Raw genomic sequence first — 19,979 nt, forward strand, 5'->3', positions numbered from 1 at the left:
AACAGGTTTTGGAATCCCAGCATGCTGGCTACCTACCTAGATGTAGTCTAGGTTGAGATACTTATTTTAAAACGAAGGGAGTACTAATTACAATGTCAAAGCGAATTATCAAGAAAACTATATTGGCAAAAGCGGGGGCTTCAGCCGGTTTTACCTATATAGGCCCTACCTTTTTTGCTGGGGGGGGGGGGGGGGGGGGGGAGCTGAATAATTGTCTTCACGACCATGGACATGCATGATTCCATCGATATGATCTCTTGTTTCTCGTGAACACCCAATGGGTCATAAGGTCATATATGCAAGTACAGTGGTACACACACAAAGTTGTTTGTTCACATCTGAAATATTCTCGGACAACTTGACCTACCGATCTACGCTGTCCGAATCAAACTTTCACAAACCACGACTGTACTTTGGTTTCTTGAAACAAACTTTCATCTAGCAACAGAGTGTACGTTGCAACGGGAGAGAAAAAAATAATACACTCCCCTGACCCAATAACCATGACTCAAGACCTCAATAGATCCACGTCCTTTGTTGTCATTATATTCAGATTTTTTAAATAGTTAACAGATAATAACATCATATTCAAATTCTGCATATTTTTTAATCAAATTTCATATATAACATGTTAAATTTGAAGTTAGAGTTTAAAAGATATGAATATTTTTGAAAAGCATTTGATATGTACTGCAGGTTGATTAAATTAAAACTATCGCTCTTGCAGGAAACCCTCGGTATTTTGGTATTGCGAGATATGTATTGTGGGTTGATCTCTACTCTTAATGGAGCAGTTGGTGAATAGTCTCCACGGTTTATTTTCGCTGGGTTTTTTCGTCTCTCCTCCCACCACCCCCTCCCACCTAGGTCCATCGGTTTATTTTTCTCTCCATTCTTTATTACAACCAGAACTTTCCTAACGTATAACAAATCACGGATATAACTTTCTTAAATTATGCAAATCAATCGATTTCTTTTATTGGTTCAATTTGTCTTAGGAAAAAAATAACAGATTTTCAGGAAACAAATAATATATTTTAATCTAACTTATCTAAATCAATTGATTTCTCTCATTAGTGAAATTTGTTTTAGGAAACAAATAACAGACACGTCACAAACTTTCCTCCCAATAAATAGTTTCTTAACATTTGCACACTTTCCTAATTAGACACGTCACAAACGGGCAGGTACTGATATCACGTTACCAAACAATAAAACCCCATTTGCATAGAAATCAGTTCAAAATCCTAACTTTTCTAAATTTTTACCTTTCCTTAATAACAACCAATATTTTGTTGGAAATATGCCCTAGAGGCAATAATAAATTGGTTATTATTATATTTCCTTGTTCATGATAATCGTTTATTATCCATGCTAGAATTGTATTGATAGGAAACTCAGATACATGTGTGGATACATAGACAACACCATGTCCCTAGTAAGCCTCTAGTTGACTAGCTCGTTGATCAATAGATGGTTACGGTTTCCTGACCATGGCCATTGGATGTCATTGATAACGGGATCACATCATTAGGAGAATAATGTGATGGACAAGACCCAATCCTAAGCTTAGCACAAAGATCGTGTAGTTCGTATGCTAAAGCTTTTCTAATGTCAAGTATCATTTCCTTAGACCATGAGATTGTGCAACTCCCGGATACCGTAGGAGTGCTTTGGGTGTGCCAAACGTCACAACATAACTGGGTGGCTATAAAGGTTCACTACAGGTATCTCCGAAAGTGTCTGTTGGGTTGGCACGAATCGAGACTGGGATTTGTCACTCCGTGTAAACGGAGAGGTATCTCTGGGCCCACTCGGTAGGACATCATCATAATGTGCACAATGTGACCAAGGAGTTGATCATGGGACGATGTGTTACGGAACGAGTAAAGAGACTTGCCGGTAACGAGATTGAACAAGGTATCGGGATACCGACGATCGAATCTCGGGCAAGTACAATATCGCTGGACAAAGGGAATTGTATACGGGATTGATTGAATCCTCGACATTGTGGTTCATCCGATGAGATCATCGTGGAACATGTGGGAGCCAACATGGGTATCCAGATCCCGCTGTTGGTTATTGGCTAGAGAGTTGTCTCGGTCATGTCTGCATGGTTCCCGAACCCGTAGGGTCTACACACTTAAGGTTCGGTGACGCTAGAGTTGTTATGGGAAATAGTACGTGGTTACCGAAGGTTGTTCGGAGTCCCGGATGAGATCCCGGACATGACGAGGAGCTCCGGAATGGTCCGGAGGTGAAGATCGGTATATTGGACGAAGGATATTGGAGTCCGGAAGTGTTCCGGGGGTATCAGGCTATGGCCAGCATGACCGAAAGGTGTTTCGGGAGCCCCGGCAAGTGTGGGAGGGCCTCATGGGCCAAAGGGGAAGGGGCAAACCAGCCCACTAAGGGGTGGTGCGCCTCCCACACCCTTTCCCATGTTACTTGGGGGGTTGGGGCGCCTCCACCTGGCTTGGGAGGCAAGCCTCCACCTGCTTGGCTTGGGGGGCAAGTCTCCCTAGGATTTTCCCTAGGGAGATCCAATCTGCCTAGCCGCCTCCCCCTAGGGGAAACCCTAGGGCGCCTCCCCCTCTCCCCTTGCCCCTGTATATAGTGGAGGGGTGGGAGGGCAGCCGTGACCTCTTCCCTGGCGCAGCCCTCCCTCCTCCTACACCTCCTCCTCCTCCATAGTGCTTGGCGAAGCCCTGTTGGAGAACCACGAGCTCCATTGCCACCATGCCGTCGTGCTGCTGGAGTTCTCCCTCAACTTCTCCTCTCCCCTTGCTGGATCAAGAAGGAGGAGACGTCCCCGGGCTGTACGTGTGTTGAACGCGGAGGCGCCGTCCGTTCGGCGCTAGATCAGAATCAACCGCGATCTGAATCGCTGCGAGTACGAATCCTTCATCCGCGTTCTTGCAACGCTTCCGCTTAGCGATCTACAAGGGTATGTAGATGCACTCTCCTTCCCCTTGTTGCTAGATTACTCCATAGATTGATCTTGGTGATGCGTAGAAAATTTTAAATTTCTGCTACGATCCCCATCAGTGGCATTATGAGCCAGGTCTATGCGTAGTTTATATGCACGAGTAGAACACAAGTTGTTATGGGCGTCGATTTTGTCAATTTGCTTGCCGTTACTAGTCTTATCTTGATTCGGCGGCATCATGGGATGAAGCGGCCCGGACCGACCTTACACGTACTCTTATGTGAGACTGGTTCCACCGACTGACATGCACTAGTTGCATAAGGTGGCTAGCGGGTGTCTGTCTCTCCCACTTTAGTCGGACCAGATTCGATGAAAAGGGTCCTTATGAAGGGTAAATAGAAATTGGCATATCACGTTGTGGTTTTGGCGTAGGTAAGAAACGTTCTTGCTAGAAACCTATAGCGGCCACGTAAAAACTTGCAACAACAATTAGAGGACGTCTAACTTGTTTTTGCAGCATATGCCTTGTGATGTGATATGGCCAAAAGGATGTGATGAATGATATATGTGATGTATGAGATTGATCATGTTCTTGTAATAGGAATCACGAATTGCATGTCGATGAGTATGACAACCGGCAGGAGCCATAGGAGTTGTCTTAATTTATTTATGACCTGCATGTCAACTTAAACATCATGTAATTACTTTAATTTATTGCTAAAGCGTTAGCCATAGTAGTAGAAGTAATAGATGACGAGACAACTTCAAGAAGACACGATGATGGAGATCATGATGATGGAGATCATGGTGTCATGCCGGTGACAATGATGATCATGGAGCCCCGAAGATGGAGATCAAAAGGAGCAAAATGATATTGGCCATATCATGTCACTATTTGATTGCATGTGATGTTTATCATGTTTTACATCTTATTTGCTTAGAATGACGGTAGCTTAAATAAGATGATCCCTCACTAAAATTTCAAGAAAAGTGTTCCCCCTAACTGTGCACCGTTGCGAAGGTTCGTTGTTTCGAAGCACCACGTGATGATCGGGTGTGATAGATTCTAACATTCGAATACAATGGGTGTAAGCCAGATTTACACACGCAATACACTTAGGTTGACTTGACGAGCCTAGCATATATAGACATGGCCTCGAAACACGGAAGACCGAAAGGTCGAGCATGAGTCGTATAGAAGATACGATCAACATGAAGATGTTCACCGATGTTGACTAGTCTGTCTCACGTGATGATCGGACACGGCCTAGTCGATTCGGGTCATGTTTCACTTAGATGACTAGAGGGATGTCTATCTGAGTGGGAGTTCATTAAATAATTTGATTAGATGAACTCAATTATCATGAACATAGTCTAAATTGTCTTCGCAAATATGTTGTAGATAAATAGCTCACGTTGTAGCTCCCTGTTTCAATATGTTCCTAGAGAAAGATTAAGTTGAAAGATATTGTAAGCAATGATGCGGACTAGGTCCGTAGTCCAAGGAGTGTCCTCACTGCTACACAGAAGGCTTACGTCTTTGATGCACCGCTCGATGTGCAAACCCCTACAACGTCATCTGTGGATGTTATGAACACCTAACAGACACGTCCTGATGACTACTTGATAGTTTAGTGCACCATACTTTACGGCTTAGAATCGGGATTCCAATGACGTTTTGAATGACATGAGACATATGAGATGTTCCAAGAGCTGAAATTGGGATTTGAGGCTCATGCCCGTGTTGAGAGGTGTGAGACCTCTGACAAGTTCTTTTGCCAACAAGATGGAGGAGAATAGCTCAGCTAGTGAGCATGTGCTCAGAATGTCTGGGTGCTACAATCACTTAAATCAAGTGGGAGTTAAACTTGTAGATAAGATAGTGATTGATAGAGTTCTCTAGCCACTATCACTAAGCTACTAGATCTTCATGATGAACTTGTTGGAGAACGTAGCAGAAATTCAAAAAATTTCCTACGTAACACCAAGATCTATCTATGGAGAGACCAGCAACGAGTAGAAAGGAGAGTGCATCTACATACCCTTGTAGATCGCTAAGCGGAAGCGTTCAAGTGAATGGGGTTGATGGAGTCGTACTCGTCGTGATTCAGATCATCGATGATCAAGTGCCGAACGGACGGCACCTCCGCGTTCAACACACGTACAGCCCGGTGACGTCTCCCAAGCCTTGATCCAGCAAGGAGAGAGGGAGAGGTTGAGGAAGACTCCATCCAACAGCAGCACAACGGCATGGTGGTGGTGGAGGAGCGTGGTAAACCCGCAGGGCTTCGCCAAGCACCATGGGAGAGGAGGAGGAACTTGGGAGAGAGGGAGGGGCTGCACCAAAGGCATAAGGTGTGTTTGGGAGGCCCTCCTACCCCACTATATATAGGGATCCCAAGGGGGGGTGCGCCAGCCCCTAGGAGATCCAATCTCCAAGGGGGCGGCGGCCAGGGGAGGAGTCCTCCCCCCCAAGGCACCTAGGAGGTGCCTTCCCCTGCTGGGACTCTTCCTTTAGGGTTTCCCCAGGCGCATGGGCCTCTTGGGGCTGGTGCCCTTGGCCCATGTAGGCCAAGGCGCACCCCCTACAGCCCATGTGGCCCCCCGGGGCAGGTGGCCCCACCCGGTGGGCCCCCGGGACCCTTCCGGTGGTCCCGGTACAATACCGATGACCCCAAAACTTGTCCCGATGGCTGAAACAGGACTTCCTATATATAAATCTTTACCTCCGGACCATTCCGGAACTCCTCGTGACGTCCGGGATCTCATCCGGGACTCCAAACAACATTCGGTAACCACATACAAGCTTCCTTTATAACCCTAGCGTCATTGAACCTTAAGTGTGTAGACCCTACGGGTTCGGGAGACATGCAGACATGACCGAGACGTTCTCCAGTCAATAACCAACAGCGGGATCTGGATACCCATGTTGGCTCCCACATGTTCCACGATGATCTCATCAGATGAACCACGATGTCAAGGACTTAATCAATCCCGTATTCAATTCCCTTTGTCTAGCGGTATTTTACTTGCCCGAGATTCGATCATCGGTATACCGATACCTTGTTCAATCTCGTTACCGGCAAGTCACTTTACTCGTTCCGTAACACATCATCCCGTGATCAACTCCTTGGTCACATTGCGCATATGATGATGTCCTACCGAGTGGGCCCAGAGATACCTCTCCGTTTACACGGAGTGACAAATCCCAGTCTCAATCCGCATAAAACAATAGATACTTTCAGAGATACCTGTAGTGCACCTTTATAGTCACCCAGTTACGTTGTGACGTTTGATACACCCAAAGCACTCCTACGGTATCAGGAGTTACACGATCTCATGGTCAAAGGAAGAGATACTTGACATTGGCAAAGCTCTAGCAAACGAACTACACAATCTTTGTGTTATGCTTAGGATTGGGTCTTGTCCATCACATCATTCTCCTAATGATGTGATCCCGTTATCAACGACATCCAATGTCCATAGCCAGGAAACCATGACTATCTATTGATCACAACGAGCTAGTCAACTAGAGGCTCACTAGGGACATATTGTGGTCTATGTATTCACACGTGTATTACGATTTCCGAATAATACAGTTATAGCATGAATAAAAGACAATTATCATGAACAAGGAAATATAATAATAATATTTTTATTATTGCCTCTAGGGCATATTTCCAACAGTCTCCCACTTGCACTAGAGTCAATAATCTAGTTCACATCGCCATGTGATTAACACTCACAGGTCACATCGCCATGTGACTAACACCCAAGAGTTTACTAGAATCAGTAGTCTAGTTCACATCACTATGTGATCAACACTCAATGAGTTTTATGTTTGATCATGTTGCTTGTGAGAGAGGTTTTAGTCAACGGGTCTGAACCTTTCAGATCCGTGTGTGCTTTACAAATCTCTATGTCATCTCCTAGATGCAGCTACCACGCTCTATTTGGAGCTATTCCAAATAACTGTTCTACTTGGAGCTATTCTAAATTGTTGCCCCATTGTACGTATCCGGTATCTCTACTTAGAGCTATCCGGATAGGTGTTAAGCTTGCATCGTCGTAACCTTTACGACGAACTCTTTTACCACCTCCATAATCGAGAAAATTCCTTAGTCCACTAGTTACAAAGGATAACTTTGACCGCTGTCCTATGATCCATTCATGGATCACTCTTGTACCCCTTGACTGACTCATGGCAAGGCACACGTTCGGTGCGGTACACAGCATAGCATACTGTAGAGCCTATGTCTTAAGCATAGGGGACGACCTTCGTCCTTTCTCTCTATTCTGCCGTGGTCGAGCTTTAAGTCTTAGCTTCGTACCTTACAACTCAGGCAAGAACTCCTTCTTTGACTGGTCCATCTTGAACACCTTCAAGATCATGTCAAGGTATGTGCTCATTTGAAAGTACCATTAAGCGTTTTGATCTATCCTTATAGATCTTGATGCTCAATGCTTAAGCAGCTTAATCCAGGCTTTCCATTGAAAAACACTTTCAAAATAACCCTATATGCTTTCCAGAAATTCTACGTCATTTCTGATCAACAATATGTCAACAACATATACTCATCAGAAATTCTATAGTGCTCCCACTCACTTCTTTGGAAATACAAGTTTCTCATAAACTTTGTATAAATCCAAAATCTTTGATCATCTCATCAAAGCGTACATTCCAACTCCGAGATGCTTACTCCAGTCTTTAGAAGGATCGCTGGAGCTAGCATACCTTTTAGCATCCTTAGGATCGACAAAACTTTTCTGATTGTATTGCATACAACCTTTCCTTACGAAAACTGGTAAGGAAACTTGTCTTGACATCCATCTGCCAGATTTCATAAATGCAGCTAATGCTAACATGATTCCGACGGACTTTAAGCATCGCTACGAGTGAGAAAATCTCATCGTAGTCAACTCCTTGAACTTGTCGGAAAACACTTCGCCACAAGTCGAGCTTCATAGATGGTGACATTACCATCCACGTCCGTCTTCTTCTTAAAAGATCCATTTATCTCAATGGATTGCCGATCATCGGGCAAGTCCACCAAAGTCCATGCTTTGTTCTGATATATGGATACTATCTCGGATTTCATGGCTTCTAACCATTTGTCGGAATTCGGGCCCACCATCGCTTCTCCATAGCTCGTAGGTTCATTGTTGTCTAGCAACATGACCTTCAAGACAGGATTACGTACCACTCTGAAGTAGTACGTATCCTTGTCATCCCACGAGGTTTGGTAGTGACTTGATCCGAAGTTTCATGATCAATATCATAAGCTTCCACTTCAATTGGTGTAGGTGCCGCAGGAACAACTCTTTGTGCCCTGCTATACACTAGTTGAAGCGACGGTTCAATAACCTCATCAAGTCTCCACCATCCTCCCACTCAATTCTTTCGAGAGAAACTTTTCCTCGAGAACGGACCCGATTCCAGAAACAATCCATATTGCTTTCGGATCTGAATTAGGAGGTATACCCAACTGTTTTGGGTTTCCTATGAAGATGCATTTTATCCGCTTTGGGTTCGAGCTTATCAACCTGAAACTTTTTCATATAAGCATCGCAGCCCCAAACTTTTAAGAAACGACAACTTAGGTTTCTCTAAACTATAATTCATACGGTGTCATCTCATCGGAATTACGTGGTGCCCTATTTAAAGTGAATGTGGTTGTCTCTAATGCCTAACCCATGAACGATAGTGGTAATTCGATAAGAGACATCATGGTACGCACCATATCCAATAGGGTGCAACTATGATGTTCGGACACACCATCACATTATGGTGTTCCAGGCGGTATTAATTGTGAAACAATTTCCACAATGTCTTAATTGTGTGCCAAAACTCGTAACTCAGATACTCATCTCTATGATCATATCATAGACATTTTATCCTCTTGTCACAATGATCTGCTACTTCACTCTGAAATTACTTGAACCATTCAATAATTCAGACTTGTGTTTCATCAAGTAAATATACTCAACATTTACTCGAATCATCTGTGAAGTAAGAACATAATGATATTCACTGCATGCCTCAGCACTCATTCGACTGCACACATCAAAATGTGTTACTTCCAACAAGTTGCTATCTTGTTCCATCTTACTGAAAATGAGGCTTTTCAGTCATCTTGCCCATGTGGTATGATTTGCATATCTCAAGTGATTCAAAATCAAGTGAGTCCGAACGATCCATTTGCATGGAGTTTCTTCATGCATATACACCAATAGACATGGTTCGCATGTCTCAAACTTTTCAAAAATGAGTGAGTCCAAAGATCCATCAACATGGAGCTTCTTCATGCGTTTTATACCATTATGACTTACATGGCAGTGCCACAAGTAAGTGGTACTATCATTACTATCTTATATCTTTTGGCATGAAAATGTGTATCCCTACGATCAAGATTCAATAAACCATTCCTTTAGGTGCAAGAGCACTTATTCAGGTTTAATACTAATCTTGATGGTAGAGGGAGCGTGCGATGTTAGATCACATCAAACTTGGAAACACTTCCAACACATATCGTCAGCTCACCTTTAGCCAGTCTCCGTTTTTTTTCCGTAGCTTTTATTTCGAGTTACTAACACTTAGCAACCGAACCGGTATCTAATACCCTGGTGCTACTAGGAGTACTAGTAAAGTACACATTAACATAATGTATATCTAATATACTTCTATTGACCTTGCCAGTCTTCTCATCTACCAAGTATCTAGGGTAATTTTGCTCCAGTGGCTGTTCCCCTTATTACAGAAGCACTCAGTCTTGGGTTTGGGTTCAACCTTGGGTTTCTTCACTAGAGCAGCAGCTGAATTGCCGTTTCATGAAGTATCCCTTTGTTCCCTTGCCCTTCTTGAAACTAGTGGTTTCATCAACCATCAACAATTGATGCTCCTTCTTGATTTCTACTTTCGCGGTGTCAAACAACGCGAATATTTCAAGGATCATCATATCTATCCCTGATATGTTATAGTTCATCACGAAGCTCTAGCAGCTTGGTGGTAATGACTTCGGAGAAACTATCACTATTTCATCTGGAAGATCAACTCCCACTTGATTCAAGTGATTGTTGTACTCAGACAATCTGAGCACAAGCTCAACAATTGAGCTTCTCTCCTTAGTTTGCAGGCTAAGAAAATCGTCGGAGGTCTCATACCTCTTGACATGGGCACGAGCCTGAAATCCCAATTTCAGCCCTCGAAACATCTCATATGTTCCGCGACGTTTCGAAAACGTCTTTGGTGCCTCTACTTAAACCATTTCATTGAACTATCACGTAGTTATCAAAACGTGTATGTTCGATGTTCGAAACATCCACAAACGAGGTTTGGGGTTCAGCACACTAAGCGGTGCATTAAGGACATAAGCTTTCTACTGTCCGCATAATCGCTACTGTCAACTTTCAACTATATTTTCTCTAGGAACATATCTAAAACAGTAAAACTAAAGCGCGAGCTACGACATAATTTGCAAAAGGTCTTTTGACTATGTTCAGGATAATTAAGTTCATCTTATGAACTCCCACTCAGATAGACATCCCTCTGGTCATCTAAGTGATCACATGATCCGAGTCAACTAGGCCGTGTCCGATCATCACGTGAGACGGACTAGTTAACGTCGGTGAACATCTTCATGTTGATCGTATCTACTATACGACTCATGCTCGACCTTTCGGTCTCCGTGTTCTGAGGCCATGTCTGCACATGCTAGGCTCGTCAAGTTAACCCTAAATGTTTTCGCTGTGTAAAACTGTCTTACACCCGTTGTATGTGAACGTAAGAATCCATCACACCCGATCATCACGTGGTGCTTAGAAGCGACGAACTGTAGCAACGGTGCACAGTTAGGGGAGAACACTTCTTGAAATTTTGTAAGGGATCATCTTATTTACTACCATCGTCCTAAGTAAACAAGATGCATAAACATGATAAACATCACATGCAATCAAATAGTGACATGATATGGCCAATATCATTTTGCTCCTTTTGATCTTCATCTTCGGGGCTCCATGATCATCATCGTCACCGGCATGACACCATGATCTCCATCATCATGATCTCCATCATCGTGTCTTCATGAAGTTGTCACGCCAACGACTACTTCTACTTCTATGACTAACGCGTTTAGCAATAAAGTAAAGTAGTTTACATGGCGTTCTTCAATGACACGCAGGTCATACAATAAATAAAGACAACTCCTATGGCTCCTGCCGGTTGTCATACTCATCGACATGCAAGTCGTGAATCCTATTACAAGAACATGATCAATCTCATACATCACATATCATTCATCACATTCTTCTTGGCCATATCACATCACATGACATACCCTGCAAAAACAAGTTAGACGTCCTCTAATTGTTGTTTGCATGTTTTACGTGGCTGCTATGGGTTTCTAGCAAGAACGTTTCTTACCTACGCAAGACCACAACGTGATATGCCAATTGCTATTTACCCTTCATAAGGACCCTTTTCATCGAATCCGTTCCGACTAAAGTGAGAGAGACTGGCACCCGCTAGCCACCTTATGCACCAAGTGCATGTCAATCGGTGGAACCTGTCTCACGTAAGAGTACGTGTAAGGTCGGTCCGGGCCGCTTCATCCCACAATACCGTCGAAACAAGATTGGACTAGTAACGGTAAGCATATTGAACAACATCAACGCCCACAACTACTTTGTGTTCTACTCGTGCAAAGAATCTACGCAATAGACCTAGCTCATGATGCCATTGTTGGAGAACGTAGCAGAAATTCAAAAAATTTCCTACGTAACACCAAGATCTATCTATGGAGAGACCAGCAACGAGTAGAAAGGAGAGTGCATCTACATACCCTTGTAGATCGCTAAGCGGAAGCGTTCAAGTGAACGGGGTTGATGGAGTTGTACTCGTCGTGATTCAGATCACCGATGATCAAGTGCCGAACGGACGGCACCTCCGCGTTCAACACACGTACAGCCCGGTGACGTCTCCCACGCCTTGATCCAGCAAGGAGAGAGGGAGAGGTTGAGGAAGACTCCATCCAACAGCAGCACGACGGCATGGTGGTGGTGGAGGAGCGTGGTAAACCCGCAGGGCTTCGCCAAGCACCATGGGAGAGGAGGAGGAACTTGGGAGAGAGGGAGGGGCTGCACCAAAGGCATAAGGTGTGTTTGGGAGGCCCTCCTACCCCACTATATATAGGGATCCCAAGGGGGGGTGCGCCAGCCCCTAGGAGATCCAATCTCCAAGGGGGCGGCGGCCAGGGGAGGAGTCCTCCCCCCCAAGGCACCTAGGAGGTGCCTTCCCCTGCTGGGACTCTTCCTTTAGGGTTTCCCCAGGCGCATGGGCCTCTTGGGGCTGGTGCCCTTGGCCCATGTAGGCCAAGGCGCACCCCCTACAGCCCATGTGGCCCCCCGGGGCAGGTGGCCCCACCCGGTGGGCCCCCGGGACCCTTCCGGTGGTCCCGGTACAATACCGATGACCCCAAAACTTGTCCCGATGGCTGAAACAGGACTTCCTATATATAAATCTTTACCTCCGGACCATTCCGGAACTCCTCGTGACGTCCGGGATCTCATCCGGGACTCCGAACAACATTCGGTAACCACATACAAGCTTCCTTTATAACCCTAGCGTCATTGAACCTTAAGTGTGTAGACCCTACGGGTTCGGGAGACATGCAGACATGACCGAGACGTTCTCCAGTCAATAACCAACAGCGGGATCTGGATACCCATGTTGGCTCCCACATGTTCCATGATGATCTCATCAGATGAACCACGATGTCAAGGACTTAATCAATCCCGTATTCAATTCCCTTTGTCTAGCGGTATTTTACTTGCCCGAGATTCGATCGTCGGTATACCGATACCTTGTTCAATCTCGTTACCGGCAAGTCACTTTACTCGTTCCGTAACACATCATCCCGTGATCAACTCCTTGGTCACATTGCGCATATGATGATGTCCTACCGAGTGGGCCCAGAGATACCTCTCCGTTTACACGGAGTGACAAATCCCAGTCTCGATCCGCATAAAACAATAGATACTTTCAGAGATACCTGTAGTGCACCTTTATAGTCACCCAGTTACGTTGTGACGTTTGATACACCCAAAGCACTCCTACGGTATCAGGAGTTACACGATCTCATGGTCAAAGGAAGAGATACTTGACATTGGCAAAGCTCTAGCAAATGAACTACACGATCTTTGTGCTATGCTTAGGATTGGGTCTTGTCCATCACATCATTCTCCTAATGATGTGATCCCGTTATCAACGACATCCAATGTCCATAGCCAGGAAACCATGACTATCTGTTGATCACAACGAGCTAGTCAACTAGAGGCTCACTAGGGACATATTGTGGTCTATGTATTCACACGTGTATTACGATTTCCGGATAATACAGTTATAGCATGAATAAAAGACAATTATCATGAACAAGGAAATATAATAATAATACTTTTATTATTGCCTCTAGGGCATATTTCCAACAGAACTATGACATGCAAGGGATGGAGTTGATCCCGGAGCTGTTCGCGGTGCTTAAGACCGCAAAAGGTAGAAATCAAGAAGGAGCATCAAGTGTTGATGGTTTAACAAGACCACTGGTTTCAAGAAGGGCAAGGGCTAGAAGGGAAACTTCATGGATGGCAAACCAGTTGCCGCTCCAGTGAAGGAACCCAAGGTTGAACCCAAACCCGAGACTAAGTGCTTCTATTGTAAAGGGAACGGTCACTGGTAGCGGAATTACCCCAAATGCATGGTAGATAAGAAGGCTGGCAACTTCAACAAAATTTATACATGTCATTAATGTGTACCTCACTAGTACTCCTGGTAGCACCTGTGTATTGGATACCGGTTCAGTTACTATTATTGGTGACTTGAAGCAAAAGCTACAGACTAAACGGAGACTGGCTGAGGGCGAGGTGACGATGTGTGTTGGAAGTGTTTCCAAAGTTGATGAGATCACCATCGCACACTCCATCTGCCTTCGGGATTAGTATTGAACCTAGATAAATGTTATCAGGTGTCTACGTTGAGCATGAATATGATTAGATCATGTTCATTGCAATATGGTCATTCATTTAAATTAGAGAATAATGGTTATTCTGTTTACATGAATGATAACTTTCATGGTCATGCACCCTATGTGAATGGTTCATTGAATCTCGGTCGTGGTGATACACATGTTCACGCCAAAAGATGTAGAGTTAATAATGATAGTACCACTTTCTTGTGGCACTGCCGCTTAGGTCATATTGGCGTAAGATGCATGAAGAAACTCCATATCGATGGATGTTTGGAGTCACTTGATTTTGAATCGCTTGACACATGCAAGCCATGCCTCATGGGCAGGCTGACTAAGACCCCGTTTTCAGGTACAATGAAACGGGCAAGTGACTTGTTGGAAATCATACATGCTGATGCGTGTGATCCAATGAGAATTGAAGTGTGCGGTGGATATCGCTATTTTCTCATATTCACTGAAAATTTGAGTAGATATAGGTATATTTACTTAATGAAGCACAAGTCTGAAACGTTTGAAAAGTTCAAGCGATTTCAGAGTGAAGTTAAGAATCATCAGAACAAAAAGATCATGTTCCTACGATCTGATCAAAAGGGGATTTTTTGAGTTATGAGTTTGGCAATCACTTAAGACATTGTGGAATTGTTTCACAGTTGAAGCCACCTGGAACACCACAGGGTAATGGTGTGTCCGTACGTCATAATCGAACCTTATGAGATATGGTGCGATCTATGATGTCTCTTACCGATCTACCGTTTTCATTTTGAGGTTATGCGTTAGAGATAGCTGCATTCACTTTAGATAGGACACCATCTAAGTCCGTTGAGACGACATCGTATGAACATTGGTTTGGTAAGAAACCAAAGTTGTCGTTTCTTAATGTTTGGGGCTGCGATGCTTAAGGCTTCAGCCGGAGAAGCTCGAACCCAAAGCGGACAAACACATCTTCATAGGATACCCAAAGGTGACAGTTGGGTATACCTTCTATCTCAGATTCGAGGGCAAATTGTTTGTCGCTAAGAACGAGTCCTTTCTCGAGAAGGAGTTTCTCTCGAAAGAATTGAGTGGGAGGAAGATAGAACTTGATGAGGTTGTCGAACCTTTATTTCAACCATAGAATGATGCAACACAGAAAGATGTTTTCTGTGGCACCTACGTCTGTTGAATAGGAAGTTAATGATAGTGATCATGAAGCTTCGGATCAAGTTGCTATCGAACCTCGTAGGTCGACAAGGATATGTACTACTCCTAAGTGGTACGGTAATCCTGTCTTAGATATCATGTTGTTAGACAACAATGAACCTACGAGCTATGGAGAAGCGATGGTGGGCCTGTATTACGACAAATGGTTAGAAGCCATGAAATCCGAGATAGGATCCATATATCAGAACAAAGTATGGACTTTGGTGGACTAGCCCGATGATCGGCAAGCCATTGAGATAAATGGATCTTTAAGAAGAAGACGGACGTGGGCGTTAATGTTACCGTCTATGAAGCTCGACTTGTGGGAAAGAGTCTTTTCACAAGTTCAAGGAGTTGACTACGATGAGAATTTCTCACCCGTAGTGATGCTTAAGTCCGTCGGAATCATGTTAGCATTAGCTGTATTTTTCGATTATGAAATCTTACAGATGGATGTCAAAACAAGTTTTCTTACCAAGTTTTCGTAAGAAAAGTTGTATGTGATACAATAAAAGGTTTTGTCGATCCTAAGGATGCTAAAAGGTATGCTGGCTCCAGCAATCCTTCTATGGACTAGAGCAAGCATATCGGAATCGGAATATATGCTTTGATGGAATGATCAAAGCTTTTAGGTTTATACAATGTTTGCTAGAAACTTGTATTTACAAGAAAGTGAGTGGGAGCACTACAACATTTCTGATAAGTATATGTGGATGACATATTGTTGATTCGAAATAATGTAGAATTTCTGGAAAGCATAAACGGTTGTTTGAAGAGTGATTTTCAAAGGAAGACCTGGATAAAGCTGCTTACATGTTGGGCATCAAGATCTATAGAGATAGATCAAGATGCCTGATGATACTTTCAAAGAACGCACACCTTGACATGTTTTTGAAGGAGTTCAAAATAGATCAGTCAAAGAAGGGGTTCTTACCTGAGTTGTAAGGTGTGAAGTTGAGTAAGACTCAAAGCTTGACCACGGCAGAAGAAAGAGGAAGGACGAAGGTCGTCCCCTATGCTCTTGTCATAGGCTCTATACGGTATGCCATGCTGAGTACCACACCTGATGTGTGCCTTGCCACATGTCTGGCAAGAAGGTACAAAGGTGATCTATGACTGGATCACTAGATAGCAGTCAAAATTATCCTTAGAGGAATAAGGAAATGTTTCTCGGTTATGGAGGTGATAAAGAGTTCGACATAAAGAGTTACGTCGATGCAAGCTTAACACCTATCCGGATAGCTCTGAGTAGAGATACCAGATACGTACAATGGAGCAATAATTTGGAATAGCTCCAAGTGGAATGTGGTAGCAGCATCTACGATATAAAGTTTTGCGAAATACATAGGGATCTGAATATGGCAAGACCCGTTGACTACAACCTCTCTCACAAGCATAACATGATCAAACCCAGAACTGTTTGAGTGTTTATCACATAGTGATGTGAACTAGATCATTGAGTCTAGTAGACTCTTGGATGTTGGTCACATGGCGATGTGACCTGTGAGTGTTAATCACATGGCGATGTGAACTAGATTATTGACTCTAGTGCAAGTGGGAGACTGTTGGAAATATGCCCTAGAGGCAATAATAAATTGATTATTATTATATTTCCTTGTTCATGATAATCGTTTATTATCCATGCTAGAATTGTATTGATAGGAAACTCAGATACATGTGTGGATACATAGACAACACCATGTCCCTAGTAAGCCTCTAGTTGACTAGCTCGTTGATCAATAGATGGTTACGGTTTCCTGACCATGGCCATTGGATGTCGTTGATAACGGGATCACATCATTAGGAGAATGATGTGATGGACAAGACCCAATCGTAAGCCTAGAACAAAGATCGTGTAGTTTGTATGCTAAAGCTTTTCTAATGTAAAGTATCATTTCCTTAGACCATGAGATTGTGCAACTCCCGGATACCGTAGGAGTGCTTTGGGTGTGCCAAACGTCACAACGTAACTGGGTGGCTATAAAGGTTCACTACAGGTATCTCCGAAAGTGTCTGTTGGGTTGGCACGAATCGAGACTGGGATTTTTCACTCCGTGTAAACGGAGAGGTATCTCTGGGCCCACTCGGTAGGACATCATCATAATGTGCACAATGTGACCAAGGAGTTGATCATGGGATGATGTGTTACGGAACGAGTAAAGAGACTTGCCGGTAACGAGATTGAACAAAGTATTGGGATACCGACGATCGAATCTCGGGCAAGTACAATATCGCTGGACAAAGGGAATTGTATACGGGATTGATTGAATCCTCGACATCGTGGTTCATCCGATGAGATCATCGTGGAACATGTGGGAGCCAACATGGGTATCCAGATCCCGCTGTTGGTTATTGGCCGGAGAGTTGTCTCGGTCATGTCTGCATGGTTCCCGAACCCGTAGGGTCTACACATTTAAGGTTCGGTGACGCTAGAGTTGTTATGGGAAATAGTATGTGGTTACCGAAGGTTGTTCGGAGTCCCGGATGAGATCCCGGACATGACGAGGAGCTCCGGAATGGTCCGGAGGTGAAGAATGGTATATTGGACGAAGGGTATTGGAGTCCAGAAGTGTTCCGGGGGTATCAGACTATGGCCAGCATGACCGAAAGGTGTTTCGGGAGCCCCGGCAAGTGTGGGAGGGCCTCATGGGCCAAAGGGGAAGGGGCAAACCAGCCCACTAAGGGGTGGTGCGCCTCCCACACCCTTTACCACGTTACTTGGGGGGTTGGGGCGCCTTCACCTGGCTTGGGAGGCAAGCCTCCACCTGCTTGGCTTGGGGGGCAAGTCTCCCTAGAATTTTCCCTAGGAAGATCCAATCTGCCTAGCCGCCGCCCCCTAGGGAAAACCCTAGGGCGCCTCCCCCTCTCCCCTTGCCCCTATATATAGTGGAGGGGTGGGAGGGCAGCCGTGACCTCTTCCCTGGCGCAGCCCTCCCTCCTCCTACACCTCCTCCTCCTCCATAGTGCTTGGCGAAGCCCTGCTGGAGAACCACGAGCTCCATTGCCACCATGCTGTCGTGCTGCTGGAGTTCTCCCTCAACTTCTCCTCTCCCCTTGCTGGATCAAGAAGGAGGGGACGTCCCCGGGATGTATGTGTGTTGAACGCGGAGGCGCCGTCCGTTCGGCGCTAGATCGGAATCAACCGCGATCTGAATCGCTGCGAGTATGACTCCTTCATCCACGTTCTTGCAATGCTTCCACTTAGCGATCTACAAGGGTATGTAGATGCACTCTCCTTCCCCTCGTTGCTTGATTACTCCATAGATTGATCTTGGTAATGCATAGAAAATTTTAAATTTCTGCTACGATCCCCATCATATTTCCTATGTTTTCCACCTATAGAAGGAAATCACCCCTCCATCGATATTAGCATTTTTTGGAATGAGATCTCCAGGTTATGACATTTTTTGCGATTCTTTCCAACTGTGACCTCTCCTCCGCTCCGCTCCTTCTCGCATGAACACCTCCACCACAGCCAGCTGACGCCACTCCAGACCTCCTGCCTCTCCACACCTTCTCCGCCACCTCCTCCTCGTACTCCATTGATAATCCCTCCGCCATGTTTGTCCACGACGGTGTCGAGGACATGGTGCGGCAGCATACCAGCGGTATAGCAGCGCATAGCAACAGGAAGCAGCACGCAGCAAGCGAGGCGAGCGGACGGCGTGGCTGAGGGGGCGGCCGGCAGAAGATGGCCGTGACAGGAGGGGGCGCGAGGCAGGGGCGCGACTGCGAGGCGAGCAAAGGAATAGGCAGCAGCAGACGGGGCGAGTGCAGCTAGCGAGAGTGTGGCGCGTGGCCAGGTTGTGCATCGCGCGGGTCACAATGGTGCGGTGGCTGCGGCGAGCGTGACGGCAGTGGCGGGCGCGATCGACGCGGTGTGGCACGGGCGTGGGCATGGAGAGGGAGTGGCCCCGTGGGCGCGGAAGAAGAGCAGCAGGCTCGGGCATGGGCGCGCATAGGAGCGGGCATGTGCCACGAGGTCAATTCGAGGAGCTCGGTGGCTACCCCTACAATGGCCAAGGCGGACGGCGGTTCTCGACCACGGCAAAATACCTAACGAGAGCAAGCGAGAGGGAAAATAGGGGAAAGGCAAGAGGAGATCACAGCGGTGTCAATGGCGTCCTAGGGGAAGACAAGGGAGCTCAGGGCGGCGCGGATCGAACGGCAATGTTACGGTGGCCGAAGGTTGAGGAAGACGGCAGCGACGTCGATGTGGGGGTGCTGGACTTGATCTCATTGGCGCAGACGAAGTAGCGGAGGAGTTCGGAGCTCCTTGACAAGCTCCTAGCCTGCAGGGAGAGCAGTGGCTGTGTGGACGGGGTCGGTCATGGTGGTCGTGGCGTCTGACTTCGTCCAGATCGACGGGATCGAGCGAGCGAGGAGGAGAAGTGGATCTGGGAGGGGGCGTCGAGGAGTGAGGCCATCGGGGGCAGGAAAGGCAGGGCGTCACCCTTATCCATTCCCCTCAATGCCGGCGAGGTGGTCGGGCAGGAGCTCGGCTCTGTAGCGACACAGCTCGGGGAAATATAAGTTGTGGTGGCAAATATAATACAGACTATCCATATTGTTATGCACTAGCGCGTGTGCGTGTGAAATAGATGAATTATGATCCCGTACCCAATAAGATGGATATGTGTGTGTGTGTTAGAGAGAGGGGGGAGGAGAGAAAGTGAGGAAGAGGAAGGGAGAGAGAGTGTATGTAAGAATTTGATGGTAAAAAATGTCACCAATATCACTTGATATGTATGAGAATATTAAATGTAATATTAACATAACTGATATTAAACTCTTAAATTTAATGTGGCCCCGTTGCAACGCACGGGTGTTCTTTTAGTTACCTTAAAACTATG

This window comes from Triticum aestivum, chromosome 4A (assembly GCF_018294505.1).
Source record: "Triticum aestivum cultivar Chinese Spring chromosome 4A, IWGSC CS RefSeq v2.1, whole genome shotgun sequence".
Taxonomy (NCBI): Eukaryota; Viridiplantae; Streptophyta; class Magnoliopsida; order Poales; family Poaceae; genus Triticum; species Triticum aestivum.